This window comes from Pseudophryne corroboree, chromosome 8 (genome assembly GCF_028390025.1).
Source record: "Pseudophryne corroboree isolate aPseCor3 chromosome 8, aPseCor3.hap2, whole genome shotgun sequence".
NCBI classification, from domain to species: Eukaryota; Metazoa; Chordata; class Amphibia; order Anura; family Myobatrachidae; genus Pseudophryne; species Pseudophryne corroboree.
Window position 1 is genome coordinate 157,233,249 of NC_086451.1, and position 20,652 is coordinate 157,253,900.

Consider the following 20,652-nt stretch of genomic DNA (forward strand, 5'->3'; position numbering starts at 1 on the left):
ATAAAAACATGATAACATAGGATTCGAACCAATGATAGTCTTAATTTGATAGTGCAAACCCACAACTTACTAACTGTGCTAACCAGACTGTGCATACCAGACACACAATTTATCAGAGATTTAAGTGAATAAGCTACAGTGTCCAAGGTATTAAACATAATATATTCTATGGGGTGTCATAAGCAAGTCATTAGAATACTTTCCTACTAAATTTATAAGACATAAGCATTCAATATTTGAGTAAACAAAGAGAAAATAAAGCTATCTATTGGGTTTCACTAAAAAGTCCATTGGAAGACTTGACTATTGTTGTTAAAAGACATAGGCATTCATATTATAGAGCCACAAACCACACTAGTAAAATAAAAACATGATAACATGAGATTCGAACCAATGACAGTCTCAATTTGAAAGTGCAAACCCAACACCTTACTAACTGTGCTAACCAGACAGACAATTTATTATAGATTTAAGTGAATAAGCTACAGTGTCCAAGGTACTAAACATAATATATTCTATGGGGTGTCATAAGCAAGTCATTAGAAAACTTTCATACTAAATTTAAAAGACATAAGCATTCAATATTTGAGTAAACATAGCGAAAATAAAGCTATCTATTGCGTTTCACTAAAAAGTCCATTGGAAGACTTGACTATTGTTGTTAAAAGACATAGGCATTCATATTATAGAGCCACAAACCACACTAGTAAAATAAAAACATGATAACAAGGGATACAAACCAATGACAGTCTTAATTTGATAGTGCAAACCTAACACCTTACTAACTGTGCTAACCAGACTGTGCATACCAGACATACAATTTATCAGAGATTTAAGTGAATAAGCTATAGTGTCCAAGGTATTAAACATAATATATTCTATGGGGTGTCATAAGCAAGTCATCAGAATACTTTCCTACTAAATTTATAAGACATAAGCATTCAATATTTGAGTAAACAAAGAGAAAATAAAGCTATCTATTGGGTTTCACTAAAAAGTCCATTGGAAGACTTGACTATTGTTGTTAAAAGACATAGGCATTCATATTATAAAGCCACAAACCACACTAGTAAAATAAAAACATGATAACATGGGATTCGAACCAATGACAGTCTTAATTGGATAGTGCAAACCCACACCTTACTAACTGTGCTAACCAGACTGTGCATACCAGACACACAATTTATCAGAGATTTAAGTGAATAAGCTACAGTGTCCAAGGTATTAAACATAATATATTCTATGGGGTGTCATAAGCAAGTCATTAGAATACTTTCCTACTGAATTTATAAGACATAAACATTCAATAATTGAGTAGACAAAGAGAAAATAAAGCTATCTATTGGGTTTCACTAAAAGGTCCATTGGAGGACTTGACTATTGTTGTTAAAAGACATAGGCATTCATATTATAGAGCCACAAACCACACTAGTAAAATAAAAACATGATATTTGAACCAATGACAGTCTTAATTGGATAGTGCAAACCCACACCTTACTAACTGTGCTAACCAGACTGTGCATACCAGACATACAATTTATCAGAGATTTAAGTGAATAAGCTATAGTGTCCAAGGTATTAAACATAATATATTCTATGGGGTGTCATAAGCAAGTCATCAGAATACTTTCCTACTAAATTTATAAGACATAAGCATTCAATATTTGAGTAAACAAAGAGAAAATAAAGCTATCTATTGGGTTTCACTAAAAAGTCCATTGGAAGACTTGACTATTGTTGTTAAAAGACATAGGCATTCATATTATAAAGCAACAAACCACACTAGTAAAATAGAAACATGATAACATGGGATTTGTACCAAATACAGTCTTAATTTGAAAGTGCAAACCCAACACCTTACTAACTGTGCTAACCATAAAGACAATTTGTTATAGATTTAAGTGAATAATCTAGTGTCCAAGGTACTAAACCTGATATATTCTACGGGGTGTCATAAGCAAGTCATTAGAATACTTTACTACTAAAGTTATAAGACATGCATTCAGTATTTGAATAAACAAAGATAAAATATAGCTATCTTTTGGGTTTCACTAACAAGTCAATTGGAAGACTTGATTATTGTTGTTAAAATACATATGCATTACATTGTATAGAGCCACAAACCACACTAGTAAAATAAAAACATGCTTACATGGGATTCAAACCAATGACAGTCTTAGTTTGATAGTGCAAACACAACACCTTACCAACTGTGCTAACCAGTCTGCACACAATCCACACAATTGATCAGAGATTTAAGTAAATCAGCTACAGTGTCCACGGTACTAAACATGATATATTCTATAGGGTGTCATAAGCAAGTCATTAGAATACTTTACTATTAATGTTATAAGACATATGCATTCACTATTTGAGTAGACAAAGAGAAAATAAAGCTATCTATTTGGTTTCACTAAAAAGTCCTTTGGAAGACTTGACTATTGTTGTTAAAAGACATAGGCATTCATATTATAGAGCCACAAACCACACTAGTAAAATAAAAACATGATAACATGGGACTCAAACCAATGACAGTCTTAATTTGATAGTGCAAACCCAACACCTTACTAACTGTGCTAACCAGACTGTGCATACCAGACACACAATTTATCAGAGATTTTAGTGAATAAGCTACAGTGTCCAAGGTACTAAATATAATATATTCTATGGGGTGTCATAAGCAAGTCATTAGAATACTTTCCTACTGAATTTATAAGACATAAGCATTCAATATTTGAGTAAACAAAGAGAAAATAAAGCTATCTATTGGGTTTCACTAAAAAGTCCATTGGAAGACTTGACTATTGTTGTTAAAAGACATAGGCATTCATATTATAGAGCCACAAACCACACTAGTAAAATAAAAACATGATAACATGGGATTTGTACCAATGACAATCTTAATTTGAAAGTGCAAACCCAACACCTTACTAACTGTGCTAACCAGACGGTGCATTCCAAACACACAATTTATCAGAGATTTAAGTGAATAAGCTACAGTGTCCAAGGTACTAAATATAATATATTCTATGGGGTGTCATAAGCAAGTCATTAGAATACTTTACTATTAATGTTATAAGACATATGCATTCAGGATTTGAGTAAACAAAGAGAAAATAAAGCTATCTATTGGGTTTCACTAAAAAGTCCATTGGAGGACTTGATTATTGTTGTTAAAAGACATAGGCATTCATATTATAGAGCCACAAACCACACTAGTAAAATAAAAACATGACAACATGGGACTCAAACCAATGACAGTCTTAATTTGATAGTGCAAACCCAACACCTTCCTAACTGTGCTAACCAGACTGTGCATACCAGGCACACAATTTATCAGAGATTTTAGTGAATAAGCTACAGTGTCCAAGGTACTAAATATAATATATTCTATGGGGTGTTATAAGCAAGTCATTAGAATACTTTCCTACTGAATTTATAAGACATAAACATTCAATATTTGAGTAGACAAAGAGAAAATAAAGCTATCTATTGGGTTTCACTAAAAGGTCCATTGGAGGACTTGACTATTGTTGTTAAAAGACATAGGCATTCATATTATAGAGCCACAAACCACACTAGTAAAATAAAAACATGATATTTGAACCAATGACAGTCTTAATTGGATAGTGCAAACCCACACCTTACTAACTGTGCTAACCAGACTGTGCATACCAGACATACAATTTATCAGAGATTTAAGTGAATAAGCTATAGTGTCCAAGGTATTAAACATAATATATTCTATGGGGTGTCATAAGCAAGTCATCAGAATACTTTCCTACTAAATTTATAAGACATAAGCATTCAATATTTGAGTAAACAAAGAGAAAATAAAGCTATCTATTGGGTTTCACTAAAAAGTCCATTGGAAGACTTGACTATTGTTGTTAAAAGACATAGGCATTCATATTATAAAGCAACAAACCACACTAGTAAAATAGAAACATGATAACATGGGATTTGTACCAAATACAGTCTTAATTTGAAAGTGCAAACCCAACACCTTACTAACTGTGCTAACCATAAAGACAATTTGTTATAGATTTAAGTGAATAATCTAGTGTCCAAGGTACTAAACCTGATATATTCTACGGGGTGTCATAAGCAAGTCATTAGAATACTTTACTACTAAAGTTATAAGACATGCATTCAGTATTTGAATAAACAAAGATAAAATATAGCTATCTTTTGGGTTTCACTAACAAGTCAATTGGAAGACTTGATTATTGTTGTTAAAATACATATGCATTACATTGTATAGAGCCACAAACCACACTAGTAAAATAAAAACATGCTTACATGGGATTCAAACCAATGACAGTCTTAGTTTGATAGTGCAAACACAACACCTTACCAACTGTGCTAACCAGTCTGCACACAATCCACACAATTGATCAGAGATTTAAGTAAATCAGCTACAGTGTCCACGGTACTAAACATGATATATTCTATAGGGTGTCATAAGCAAGTCATTAGAATACTTTACTATTAATGTTATAAGACATATGCATTCACTATTTGAGTAGACAAAGAGAAAATAAAGCTATCTATTTGGTTTCACTAAAAAGTCCTTTGGAAGACTTGACTATTGTTGTTAAAAGACATAGGCATTCATATTATAGAGCCACAAACCACACTAGTAAAATAAAAACATGATAACATGGGACTCAAACCAATGACAGTCTTAATTTGATAGTGCAAACCCAACACCTTACTAACTGTGCTAACCAGACTGTGCATACCAGACACACAATTTATCAGAGATTTTAGTGAATAAGCTACAGTGTCCAAGGTACTAAATATAATATATTCTATGGGGTGTCATAAGCAAGTCATTAGAATACTTTCCTACTGAATTTATAAGACATAAGCATTCAATATTTGAGTAAACAAAGAGAAAATAAAGCTATCTATTGGGTTTCACTAAAAAGTCCATTGGAAGACTTGACTATTGTTGTTAAAAGACATAGGCATTCATATTATAGAGCCACAAACCACACTAGTAAAATAAAAACATGATAACATGGGATTTGTACCAATGACAATCTTAATTTGAAAGTGCAAACCCAACACCTTACTAACTGTGCTAACCAGACGGTGCATTCCAAACACACAATTTATCAGAGATTTAAGTGAATAAGCTACAGTGTCCAAGGTACTAAATATAATATATTCTATGGGGTGTCATAAGCAAGTCATTAGAATACTTTACTATTAATGTTATAAGACATATGCATTCAGGATTTGAGTAAACAAAGAGAAAATAAAGCTATCTATTGGGTTTCACTAAAAAGTCCATTGGAGGACTTGATTATTGTTGTTAAAAGACATAGGCATTCATATTATAGAGCCACAAACCACACTAGTAAAATAAAAACATGACAACATGGGACTCAAACCAATGACAGTCTTAATTTGATAGTGCAAACCCAACACCTTCCTAACTGTGCTAACCAGACTGTGCATACCAGGCACACAATTTATCAGAGATTTTAGTGAATAAGCTACAGTGTCCAAGGTACTAAATATAATATATTCTATGGGGTGTTATAAGCAAGTCATTAGAATACTTTCCTACTGAATTTATAAGACATAAACATTCAATATTTGAGTAGACAAAGAGAAAATAAAGCTATCTATTGGGTTTCACTAAAAGGTCCATTGGAGGACTTGACTATTGTTGTTAAAAGACATAGGCATTCATATTATAGAGCCACAAACCACACTAGTAAAATAAAAACATGATATTTGAACCAATGACAGTCTTAATTGGATAGTGCAAACCCACACCTTACTAACTGTGCTAACCAGACTGTGCATACCAGACATACAATTTATCAGAGATTTAAGTGAATAAGCTATAGTGTCCAAGGTATTAAACATAATATATTCTATGGGGTGTCATAAGCAAGTCATCAGAATACTTTCCTACTAAATTTATAAGACATAAGCATTCAATATTTGAGTAAACAAAGAGAAAATAAAGCTATCTATTGGGTTTCACTAAAAAGTCCATTGGAAGACTTGACTATTGTTGTTAAAAGACATAGGCATTCATATTATAAAGCAACAAACCACACTAGTAAAATAGAAACATGATAACATGGGATTTGTACCAAATACAGTCTTAATTTGAAAGTGCAAACCCAACACCTTACTAACTGTGCTAACCATAAAGACAATTTGTTATAGATTTAAGTGAATAATCTAGTGTCCAAGGTACTAAACCTGATATATTCTACGGGGTGTCATAAGCAAGTCATTAGAATACTTTACTACTAAAGTTATAAGACATGCATTCAGTATTTGAATAAACAAAGATAAAATATAGCTATCTTTTGGGTTTCACTAACAAGTCAATTGGAAGACTTGTTTATTGTTGTTAAAATACATATGCATTACATTGTATAGAGCCACAAACCACACTAGTAAAATAAAAACATGCTTACATGGGATTCAAACCAATGACAGTCTTAGTTTGATAGTGCAAACACAACACCTTACCAACTGTGCTAACCAGTCTGCACACAATCCACACAATTGATCAGAGATTTAAGTAAATCAGCTACAGTGTCCACGGTACTAAACATGATATATTCTATAGGGTGTCATAAGCAAGTCATTAGAATACTTTACTATTAATGTTATAAGACATATGCATTCACTATTTGAGTAGACAAAGAGAAAATAAAGCTATCTATTTGGTTTCACTAAAAAGTCCTTTGGAAGACTTGACTATTGTTGTTAAAAAACATAGGCATTCATATTATAGAGCCACAAACCACACTAGTAAAATAAAAACATGATAACATGGGACTCAAACCAATGACAGTCTTAATTTGAGAGTGCAAACCCAACACCTTACTAAATGTGCTAACCAGACTGTGCATACCAGACACACAATTTATCAGAGATTTTAGTGAATAAGCTACAGTGTCCAAGGTACTAAATATAATATATTCTATGGGGTGTCATAAGCAAGTCATTAGAATACTTTCCTACTGAATTTATAAGACATAAGCATTCAATATTTGAGTAAACAAAGAGAAAATAAAGCTATCTATTGGGTTTCACTAAAAAGTCCATTGGAAGACTTGACTATTGTTGTTAAAAGACATAGGCATTCATATTATAGAGCCACAAACCACACTAGTAAAATAAAAACATGATAACATGGGATTTGTACCAAATACAGTCTTAATTTGAAAGTGCAAACCCAACACCTTACTAACTGTGCTAACCATAAAGACAATTTGTTATAGATTTAAGTGAATAATCTAGTGTCCAAGGTACTAAACCTGATATATTCTACGGGGTGTCATAAGCAAGTCATTAGAATACTTTACTACTAAAGTTATAAGACATGCATTCAGTATTTGAATAAACAAAGATAAAATATAGCTATCTTTTGGGTTTCACTAACAAGTCAATTGGAAGACTTGATTATTGTTGTTAAAATACATATGCATTACATTGTATAGAGCCACAAACCACACTAGTAAAATAAAAACATGCTTACATGGGATTCAAACCAATGACAGTCTTAGTTTGATAGTGCAAACACAACACCTTACCAACTGTGCTAACCAGTCTGCACACAATCCACACAATTGATCAGAGATTTAAGTAAATCAGCTACAGTGTCCACGGTACTAAACATGATATATTCTATAGGGTGTCATAAGCAAGTCATTAGAATACTTTACTATTAATGTTATAAGACATATGCATTCACTATTTGAGTAGACAAAGAGAAAATAAAGCTATCTATTTGGTTTCACTAAAAAGTCCTTTGGAAGACTTGACTATTGTTGTTAAAAGACATAGGCATTCATATTATAGAGCCACAAACCACACTAGTAAAATAAAAACATGATAACATGGGACTCAAACCAATGACAGTCTTAATTTGATAGTGCAAACCCAACACCTTACTAAATGTGCTAACCAGACTGTGCATACCAGACACACAATTTATCAGAGATTTTAGTGAATAAGCTACAGTGTCCAAGGTACTAAATATAATATATTCTATGGGGTGTCATAAGCAAGTCATTAAAATACTTTCCTACTGAATTTATAAGACATAAGCATTCAATATTTGAGTAAACAAAGAGAAAATAAAGCTATCTATTGGGTTTCACTAAAAAGTCCATTGGAAGACTTGACTATTGTTGTTAAAAGACATAGGCATTCATATTATAGAGCCACAAACCACACTAGTAAAATAAAAACATGATAACATGGGATTTGTACCAATGACAATCTTAATTTGAAAGTGCAAACCCAACACCTTACTAACTGTGCTAACCAGACGGTGCATTCCAAACACACAATTTATCAGAGATTTAAGTGAATAAGCTACAGTGTCCAAGGTACTAAATATAATATATTCTATGGGGTGTCATAAGCAAGTCATTAGAATACTTTACTATTAATGTTATAAGACATATGCATTCAGGATTTGAGTAAACAAAGAGAAAATAAAGCTATCTATTGGGTTTCACTAAAAAGTCCATTGGAGGACTTGATTATTGTTGTTAAAAGACATAGGCATTCATATTATAGAGCCACAAACCACACTAGTAAAATAAAAACATGACAACATGGGACTCAAACCAATGACAGTCTTAATTTGATAGTGCAAACCCAACACCTTCCTAACTGTGCTAACCAGACTGTGCATACCAGGCACACAATTTATCAGAGATTTTAGTGAATAAGCTACAGTGTCCAAGGTACTAAATATAATATATTCTATGGGGTGTTATAAGCAAGTCATTAGAATACTTTCCTACTGAATTTATAAGACATAAGCATTCAATATTTGAGTAAACAAAGAGAAAATAAAGCTATCTATTGGGTTTCACTAAAAAGTCCATTGGAAGACTTGACTATTGTTGTTAAAAGACATAGGCATTCCTATTATAGAGCCACAAACCACACTAGTAAAATAAAAACATGATAACATGGGACTCAAACCAATGACAGTCTTAATTTGATAGTGCAAACCCATCACCTTACTAACTGTGCTAACCAGACAGACAATTTGTTATAGATTTAAGTGAATAATCTAGTGTCCAAGGTACTAAACATAATATATTCTATGGGGTGTCATAAGCAAGTCATTAGAAAACGTTCCTACTAAATTTATAAGACATATGCATTCAATATTTGAGTAAACAAAGAGAAAATAAAGCTATCTATTGGGTTTCACTAAAAGGTCCATTGGAGGACTTGACTATTGTTGTTAAAAGACATAGGCATTCATATTATAGAGCCACAAACCACACTAGTAAAATAAAAACATGATAATATGGGATTTGAATCAATGACAGTCTTAATTGGATAGTGCAAACCCACACCTTACTAACTGTGCTAACCAGACTGTGCATACCAGACATACAATTTATCAGATATTTAAGTGAATAAGATATAGTGTCCAAGGTATTAAACATCATATATTCTATGGGGTGTCATAAGCAAGTCATCAGAATACTTTCCTACTAAATTTATAAGACATAAGCATTCAATATTTGAGTAAACAAAGAGAAAATAAAGCTATCTATTGGGTTTCACTAAAAAGTCCATTGGAAGACTTGACTATTGTTGTTAAAAGACATAGGCATTCATATTATAAAGCCACAAACCACACTAGTAAAATAAAAACATGATAACATGGGATTTGTACCAATGACAGTCTTAATTTGAAAGTGCAAACCCAACACCTTACTAACTGTGCTAACCATAAAGACAATTTGTTATAGATTTAAGTGAATAATCTAGTGTCCAAGGTACTAAACCTGATATATTCTATGGGGTGTCATAAGCAAGTCATTAGAATACTTTACTACTAAAGTTATAAGACATGCATTCAGTATTTGAATAAACAAAGATAAAATATAGCTATCTTTTGGGTTTCACTAACAAGTCAATTGGAAGACTTGATTATTGTTGTTAAAATACATATGCATTACATTGTATAGAGCCACAAACCACACTAGTAAAATAAAAACATGCTTACATGGGATTCAAACCAATGTCAATCTTAGTTTGAAAGTGCAAACACAACACCTTACCAACTGTGCTAACCAGTCTGCACACAATCCACACAATTGATCAGAGATTTAAGTAAATCAGCTACAGTGTCCACGGTACTAAACATGATATATTCTATAGGGTGTCATAAGCAAGTCATTAGAATACTTTACTATTAATGTTATAAGACATATGCATTCAATATTTGAGTAAACAAAGAGAAAATAAAGCTATCTATTGGGTTTCACTAAAAAGTCTATTGGAAGAATTGACTTGTTGTTAAAAGACATAGGCATTCATATTATAGAGCCACAAACCACACTAGTAAAATAAAAACATGATAACATGGGATTCGAAACAATGACAGTCTTAATTTGATAGTGCAAACCCACACCTTACTAACTGTGCTAACCAGACTGTGCATACCAGACACACAATTTATCAGAGATTTAAGTGAATAAGCTACAGTGTCCAAGGTATTAAACATAATATATTCTATGGGGTGTCATAAGCAAGTCATTAGAATACTTTCCTACTAAATTTATAAGACATAAGCATTCAGTATTTGAGTAAACAAAGAGAAAATAAAGCTATCTATTTGGTTTCACTAAAAAGTCCATTGGAAGACTTGACTATTGTTGTTAAAAGACATAGGCATTCATATTATAGAGCCACAAACCACACTAGTAAAATAAAAACATGATAACATGGGACTCAAACCAATGACAGTCTTAATTTGATAGTGCAAACCCAACACCTTACTAACTGTGCTAACCAGACTGTGCATACCAGACACACAATTTATCAGAGATTTTAGTGAATAAGCTACAGTGTCCAAGGTACTAAATATAATATATTCTATGGGGTGTCATAAGCAAGTCATTAGAATACTTTCCTACTAAATTTATAAGACATAAGCATTCAATATTTGAGTAAACAAAGAGAAAATAAAGCTATCTATTGGGTTTCACTAAAAAGCCCATTGGAAGACTTGACTATTGTTGTTAAAAGACATAGGCATTCATATTATAAAGCCACAAACCACACTAGTAAAATAAAAACATGATAACATGGGATTCGTACCAATGACAGTCTTAATTTGAAAGTGCAAACCCAACACCTTACTAACTGTGCTAACCAGACAGACAATTTATTATAGATTTAAGTGAATAATCTAGTCTCCAAGGTACTAAACATAATATATTCTATGGGGTGTCATAAGCAAGTCATTAGAAAACTTTCCTACTAAATTTATAAGACATAAGCATTCAATATTTGAGTAAACATAGAGAAAATAAAGCTATCTATTGAGTTTCACTAAAAAGTCCATTGGAATACTTGACTATTGTTGTTAAAAGACATAGGCATTCATATTATAGAGCCACAAACCACACTAGTAAAATAAAAACATGATAACATAGGATTCGAACCAATGACAGTCTTAATTTGATAGTGCAAACCCACAACTTACTAACTGTGCTAACCAGACTGTGCATACCAGACACACAATTTATCAGAGATTTAAGTGAATAAGCTACAGTGTCCAAGGTATTAAACATAATATATTCTATGGGGTGTCATAAGCAAGTCATTAGAATACTTTCCTACTAAATTTATAAGACATAAGCATTCAATATTTGAGTAAACAAAGAGAAAATAAAGCTATCTATTGGGTTTCACTAAAAAGTCCATTGGAAGACTTGACTATTGTTGTTAAAAGACATAGGCATTCATATTATAGAGCCACAAACCACACTAGTAAAATAAAAACATGATAACATGAGATTCGAACCAATGACAGTCTCAATTTGAAAGTGCAAACCCAACACCTTACTAACTGTGCTAACCAGACAGACAATTTATTATAGATTTAAGTGAATAAGCTACAGTGTCCAAGGTACTAAACATAATATATTCTATGGGGTGTCATAAGCAAGTCATTAGAAAACTTTCATACTAAATTTAAAAGACATAAGCATTCAATATTTGAGTAAACATAGCGAAAATAAAGCTATCTATTGCGTTTCACTAAAAAGTCCATTGGAAGACTTGACTATTGTTGTTAAAAGACATAGGCATTCATATTATAGAGCCACAAACCACACTAGTAAAATAAAAACATGATAACAAGGGATACAAACCAATGACAGTCTTAATTTGATAGTGCAAACCTAACACCTTACTAACTGTGCTAACCAGACTGTGCATACCAGACATACAATTTATCAGAGATTTAAGTGAATAAGCTATAGTGTCCAAGGTATTAAACATAATATATTCTATGGGGTGTCATAAGCAAGTCATCAGAATACTTTCCTACTAAATTTATAAGACATAAGCATTCAGTATTTGAGTAAACAAAGAGAAAATAAAGCTATCTATTGGGTTTCACTAAAAAGTCCATTGGAAGACTTGACTATTGTTGTTAAAAGACATAGGCATTCATATTATAAAGCCACAAACCACACTAGTAAAATAAAAACATGATAACATGGGATTCGAACCAATGACAGTCTTAATTGGATAGTGCAAACCCACACCTTACTAACTGTGCTAACCAGACTGTGCATACCAGACACACAATTTATCAGAGATTTAAGTGAATAAGCTACAGTGTCCAAGGTATTAAACATAATATATTCTATGGGGTGTCATAAGCAAGTCATTAGAATACTTTCCTACTGAATTTATAAGACATAAACATTCAATATTTGAGTAGACAAAGAGAAAATAAAGCTATCTATTGGGTTTCACTAAAAGGTCCATTGGAGGACTTGACTATTGTTGTTAAAAGACATAGGCATTCATATTATAGAGCCACAAACCACACTAGTAAAATAAAAACATGATATTTGAACCAATGACAGTCTTAATTGGATAGTGCAAACCCACACCTTACTAACTGTGCTAACCAGACTGTGCATACCAGACATACAATTTATCAGAGATTTAAGTGAATAAGCTATAGTGTCCAAGGTATTAAACATAATATATTCTATGGGGTGTCATAAGCAAGTCATCAGAATACTTTCCTACTAAATTTATAAGACATAAGCATTCAATATTTGAGTAAACAAAGAGAAAATAAAGCTATCTATTGGGTTTCACTAAAAAGTCCATTGGAAGACTTGACTATTGTTGTTAAAAGACATAGGCATTCATATTATAAAGCAACAAACCACACTAGTAAAATAGAAACATGATAACATGGGATTTGTACCAAATACAGTCTTAATTTGAAAGTGCAAACCCAACACCTTACTAACTGTGCTAACCATAAAGACAATTTGTTATAGATTTAAGTGAATAATCTAGTGTCCAAGGTACTAAACCTGATATATTCTACGGGGTGTCATAAGCAAGTCATTAGAATACTTTACTACTAAAGTTATAAGACATGCATTCAGTATTTGAATAAACAAAGATAAAATATAGCTATCTTTTGGGTTTCACTAACAAGTCAATTGGAAGACTTGATTATTGTTGTTAAAATACATATGCATTACATTGTATAGAGCCACAAACCACACTAGTAAAATAAAAACATGCTTACATGGGATTCAAACCAATGACAGTCTTAGTTTGATAGTGCAAACACAACACCTTACCAACTGTGCTAACCAGTCTGCACACAATCCACACAATTGATCAGAGATTTAAGTAAATCAGCTACAGTGTCCACGGTACTAAACATGATATATTCTATAGGGTGTCATAAGCAAGTCATTAGAATACTTTACTATTAATGTTATAAGACATATGCATTCACTATTTGAGTAGACAAAGAGAAAATAAAGCTATCTATTTGGTTTCACTAAAAAGTCCTTTGGAAGACTTGACTATTGTTGTTAAAAGACATAGGCATTCATATTATAGAGCCACAAACCACACTAGTAAAATAAAAACATGATAACATGGGACTCAAACCAATGACAGTCTTAATTTGATAGTGCAAACCCAACACCTTACTAACTGTGCTAACCAGACTGTGCATACCAGACACACAATTTATCAGAGATTTTAGTGAATAAGCTACAGTGTCCAAGGTACTAAATATAATATATTCTATGGGGTGTCATAAGCAAGTCATTAGAATACTTTCCTACTGAATTTATAAGACATAAGCATTCAATATTTGAGTAAACAAAGAGAAAATAAAGCTATCTATTGGGTTTCACTAAAAAGTCCATTGGAAGACTTGACTATTGTTGTTAAAAGACATAGGCATTCATATTATAGAGCCACAAACCACACTAGTAAAATAAAAACATGATAACATGGGATTTGTACCAATGACAATCTTAATTTGAAAGTGCAAACCCAACACCTTACTAACTGTGCTAACCAGACGGTGCATTCCAAACACACAATTTATCAGAGATTTAAGTGAATAAGCTACAGTGTCCAAGGTACTAAATATAATATATTCTATGGGGTGTCATAAGCAAGTCATTAGAATACTTTACTATTAATGTTATAAGACATATGCATTCAGTATTTGAGTAAACAAAGAGAAAATAAAGCTATCTATTGGGTTTCACTAAAAAGTCCATTGGAGGACTTGATTATTGTTGTTAAAAGACATAGGCATTCATATTATAGAGCCACAAACCACACTAGTAAAATAAAAACATGACAACATGGGACTCAAACCAATGACAGTCTTAATTTGATAGTGCAACCCCAACACCTTCCTAACTGTGCTAACCAGACTGTGCATACCAGGCACACAATTTATCAGAGATTTTAGTGAATAAGCTACAGTGTCCAAGGTACTAAATATAATATATTCTATGGGGTGTTATAAGCAAGTCATTAGAATACTTTCCTACTGAATTTATAAGACATAAGCATTCAATATTTGAGTAAACAAAGAGAAAATAAAGCTATCTATTGGGTTTCACTAAAAAGTCCATTGGAAGACTTGACTATTGTTGTTAAAAGACATAGGCATTCCTATTATAGAGCCACAAACCACACTAGTAAAATAAAAACATGATAACATGGGACTCAAACCAATGACAGTCTTAATTTGATAGTGCAAACCCATCACCTTACTAACTGTGCTAACCAGACAGACAATTTGTTATAGATTTAAGTGAATAATCTAGTGTCCAAGGTACTAAACAAAATATATTCTATGGGGTGTCATAAGCAAGTCATTAGAAAACGTTCCTACTAAATTTATAAGACATATGCATTCAATATTTGAGTAAACAAAGAGAAAATAAAGCTATCTATTGGGTTTCACTAAAAGGTCCATTGGAGGACTTGACTATTGTTGTTAAAAGACATAGGCATTCATATTATAGAGCCACAAACCACACTAGTAAAATAAAAACATGAAAATATGGGATTGAAATCAATGACAGTCTTAATTGGATAGTGCAAACCCACACCTTACTAACTGTGCTAACCAGACTGTGCATACCAGACATACAATTTATCAGAGATTTAAGTGAATAAGATATAGTGTCCAAGGTATTAAACATCATATATTCTATGGGGTGTCATAAGCAAGTCATCAGAATACTTTCCTACTAAATTTATAAGACATAAGCATTCAATATTTGAGTAAACAAAGAGAAAATAAAGCTATCTATTGGGTTTCACTAAAAAGTCCATTGGAAGACTTGACTATTGTTGTTAAAAGACATAGGCATTCATATTATAAAGCCACAAACCACACTAGTAAAATAAAAACATGATAACATGGGATTTGTACCAATGACAGTCTTAATTTGAAAGTGCAAACCCAACACCTTACTAACTGTGCTAACCATAAAGACAATTTGTTATAGATTTAAGTGAATAATCTAGTGTCCAAGGTACTAAACCTGATATATTCTATGGGGTGTCATAAGCAAGTCATTAGAATACTTTACTACTAAAGTTATAAGACATGCATTCAGTATTTGAATAAACAAAGATAAAATATAGCTATCTTTTGGGTTTCACTAACAAGTCAATTGGAAGACTTGATTATTGTTGTTAAAATACATATGCATTACATTGTATAGAGCCACAAACCACACTAGTAAAATAAAAACATGCTTACATGGGATTCAAACCAATGTCAATCTTAGTTTGAAAGTGCAAACACAACACCTTACCAACTGTGCTAACCAGTCTGCACACAATCCACACAATTGATCAGAGATTTAAGTAAATCAGCTACAGTGTCCACGGTACTAAACATGATATATTCTATAGGGTGTCATAAGCAAGTCATTAGAATACTTTACTATTAATGTTATAAGACATATGCATTCAATATTTGAGTAAACAAAGAGAAAATAAAGCTATCTATTGGGTTTCACTAAAAAGTCTATTGGAAGAATTGACTTGTTGTTAAAAGACATAGGCATTCATATTATAGAGCCACAAACCACACTAGTAAAATAAAAACATGATAACATGGGATTCGAAACAATGACAGTCTTAATTTGATAGTGCAAACCCACACCTTACTAACTGTGCTAACCAGACTGTGCATACCAGACACACAATTTATCAGAGATTTAAGTGAATAAGCTACAGTGTCCAAGGTATTAAACATAATATATTCTATGGGGTGTCATAAGCAAGTCATTAGAATACTTTCCTACTAAATTTATAAGACATAAGCATTCAGTATTTGAGTAAACAAAGAGAAAATAAAGCTATCTATTTGGTTTCACTAAAAAGTCCATTGGAAGACTTGACTATTGTTGTTAAAAGACATAGGCATTCATATTATAGAGCCACAAACCACACTAGTAAAATAAAAACATGATAACATGGGACTCAAACCAATGACAGTCTTAATTTGATAGTGCAAACCCAACACCTTACTAACTGTGCTAACCAGACTGTGCATACCAGACACACAATTTATCAGAGATTTTAGTGAATAAGCTACAGTGTCCAAGGTACTAAATATAATATATTCTATGGGGTGTCATAAGCAAGTCATTAGAATACTTTCCTACTGAATTTATAAGACATAAGCATTCAATATTTGAGTAGACAAAGAGAAAATAAAGCTATCTATTGGGTTTCACTAAAAGGTCCATTGGAGGACTTGACTATTGTTGTTAAAAGACATAGGCATTCATATTATAGAGCCACAAACCAAACTAGCAAAATAAAAACATGATAACATGGGATTCGAACCAATGACAGTCTTAAATTGATAGTGCAAACCCACACCTTACTAACTGTGCTAACCAGACCGTACATACCAGACACACAATTTATCAGAGATTTAAGTGAATAAGCTACAGTATCCAAGGTATTAAACATAATATATTCTATGGGGTGTCATAAGCAAGTCATCAGAATACTTTCCTACTAAATTTATAAGACATAAGCATTCAATATTTGAGTAAACAAAGAGAAAATAAAGCTATCTATTGGGTTTCACTAAAAAGTCCATTGGAAGACTTGACTATTGTTGTTAAAAGACATAGGCATTCATAATATAAATCCACAAACCACACTAGTAAAATAAAAACATGATAACATGAGATTTGTACCAATGACAGTCTTAATTTGAAAGTGCAAACCCAACACCTTACTAACTGTGCTAACCAGACAGACAATTTACTACAGATTTAAGTGAATAATCTAGTGTCCAAGGTACTAAACATAATATATTCTATGGGGTGTCATAAGCAAGTCATTAGAAAACTTTCCTACTAAATTTATAAGACATAAGCATTCAATATTTGAGTAAACATAGAGAAAATAAAGCTATCTATTGAGTTTCACTAAAAAGTCCATTGGAATACTTGACTATTGTTGTTAAAAGACATAGGCATTCATATTATAGAGCCACAAACCACACTAGTAAAATAAAAACATGATAACATAGGATTCGAACCAATGACAGTCTTAATTTGATAGTGCAAACCCACAACTTACTAACTGTGCTAACCAGACTGTGCATACCAGACACACAATTTATCAGAGATTTAAGTGAATAAGCTACAGTGTCCAAGGTATTAAACATAATATATTCTATGGGGTGTCATAAGCAAGTCATTAGAATACTTTCCTACTAAATTTATAAGACATAAGCATTCAATATTTGAGTAAACAAAGAGAAAATAAAGCTATCTATTGGGTTTCACTAAAAAGTCCATTGGAAGACTTGACTATTGTTGTTAAAAGACATAGGCATTCATATTATAGTGCCACAAACCACACTAGTAAAATAAAAACATGATAACATGAGATTCGAACCAATGACAGTCTTAATTTGAAAGTGCAAACCCAACACCTTACTAACTGTGCTAACCAGACAGACAATTTATTATAGATTTAAGTGAATAAGCTACAGTGTCCAAGGTACTAAATATAATATATTCTATGGGGTGTCATAAGCAAGTCATTAGAAAACTTTCATACTAAATTTATAAGACATAAGCATTCAATATTTGAGTAAACATAGAGAAAATAAAGCTATCTATTGCGTTTCACTAAAAAGTCCATTGGAAGACTTGACTATTGTTGTTAAAAGACATAGGCATTCATATTATAGAGCCACAAACCACACTAGTAAAATAAAAACATGATAACAAGGGATACAAACCAATGACAGTCTTAATTTGATAGTGCAAACCTAACACCTTACTAACTGTGCTAACCAGACTGTGCATACCATACACACAATTTATCAGAGATTTAAGTGAATAAGCTACAGTGTACAAGGTACTAAACATAATATATTATATGGGGTGTCATAAGCAAGTCATTAGAATACTTTCCTACTAAATTTATAAGACATAAGCATTCAATTTTTGAGTAAACAAAGAAAAAATAAAGCTATTGGGTTTCACTAAAAAGTCCATTGGAATACTTGACTATTGTTGTTAAAAGACATAGGCATTCATATTATAAAGCCACAAACCACACTAGTAAAATAAAAACATGATAACATGGGATTCATACCAATGACAGTCTTAATTTGAAAGTGCAAACCCAACACCTTACTAACTGTGCTAACCAGACTGTGCATACCAGACACATAATTTATCAGAGATTTAAGTGAATAAGCTACAGTGTACACGGTACTAAACATAATATATTATATGGGGTGTCATAAGCAAGTCATTAGAATACTTTCCTACTAAATTTATAAGACATAAGCATTCAATATTTGAGTAAACAAAGAAAAAATAAAGCTATCTATTGGGTTTCACTAAAAATTCCATTGGAATACTTGACTATTGTTGTTAAAAGACATAGGCATTCATATTATAGAGCCACAAACCACACTAGTAAAATAAAAACATGATAACATAAGATTCGAACCAATGACAGTCTTAATTTGATAGTGCAAACCCACACCTTACTAACTGTGCTAACCAGACTGTGCATACCGGACACACAATTTATCAGAGATTTAAGTGAATAAGCTACAGAGTCCACGGTATTAAACATAATATATTCTATGGGGTGTCATAAGCAAGTCATTAGAATACTTTCCTACTAAATTTATAAGACATAAGCATTCAATATTTGAGTAAACAAAGAGAAAATAAAGCTATCTATTGGGTTTCACTAAAAAGTCCATTGGAAGACTTGACTATTGTTGTTAAAAGACATAGGCATTCATATTATAGAGCCACAAACCACACTAGTAAAATAAAAACATGATAACATGGGATTCAAACCAATGACAGTCTTAATTTGAAAGTGCAAACCCAACACCTTACTAACTGTGCTAACCAGACAGACAATTTATTATAGATTTAAGTGAATAAGCTACAGTGTCCAAGGTACTAAACATAATATATTCTATGGGGTGTCATAAGCAAGTCATTAGAAAACTTTCCTACTAAATTTATAAGACATAAGCATTCAATATTTGAGTAAACATAGAGAAAATAAAGCTATCTATTGAGTTTCACTAAAAAGTCCATTGGAAGACTTGACTATTGTTGTTAAAAGACAAAGGCATTCATATTATAGAGCCACAAACCACACTAGTAAAATAAAAAAATGATAACATGGGATTCGAACCAATGACAGTCTTAATTTGATAGTGCAAACCCACACCTTACTAACTGTGCTAACCAGACTGTGCATACCGGACACACAATTTATCAGAGATTTAAGTGAATAAGCTACAGAGTCCAAGGTATTAAACATAATATATTCTATTGGGTGTCATAAGCAAGTCATTAGAATACTTTCCTACTAAATTTATAAGACATAAGCATTCAGTATTTGAGTAAACAAAGAGAAAATAAAGCTATCTATTGGGTTTCACTAAAAGGTCCATTGGAGGACTTGACTATTGTTGTTAAAAGACATAGGCATTCATATTATAAAGCCACAAACCACACTAGTAAAATAAAAACATGATAACATGGGATTCGAACCAATGACAGTCTTAATTTGATAGTGCAAACCCACACCTTACTAACTGCGCTAACCAGACTGTGCATACCAAACACACAATTTATCAGAGATTTAAGTGAATAAGCTACAGTGTACACGGTACTAAACATAATATATTATATGGGGTGTCATAAGCAAGTCATTAGAATACTTTCCTACTAAATTTATAAGACATAAGCATTCAATATTTGAGTAAACAAAGAGAAAATAAAGCTATCTATT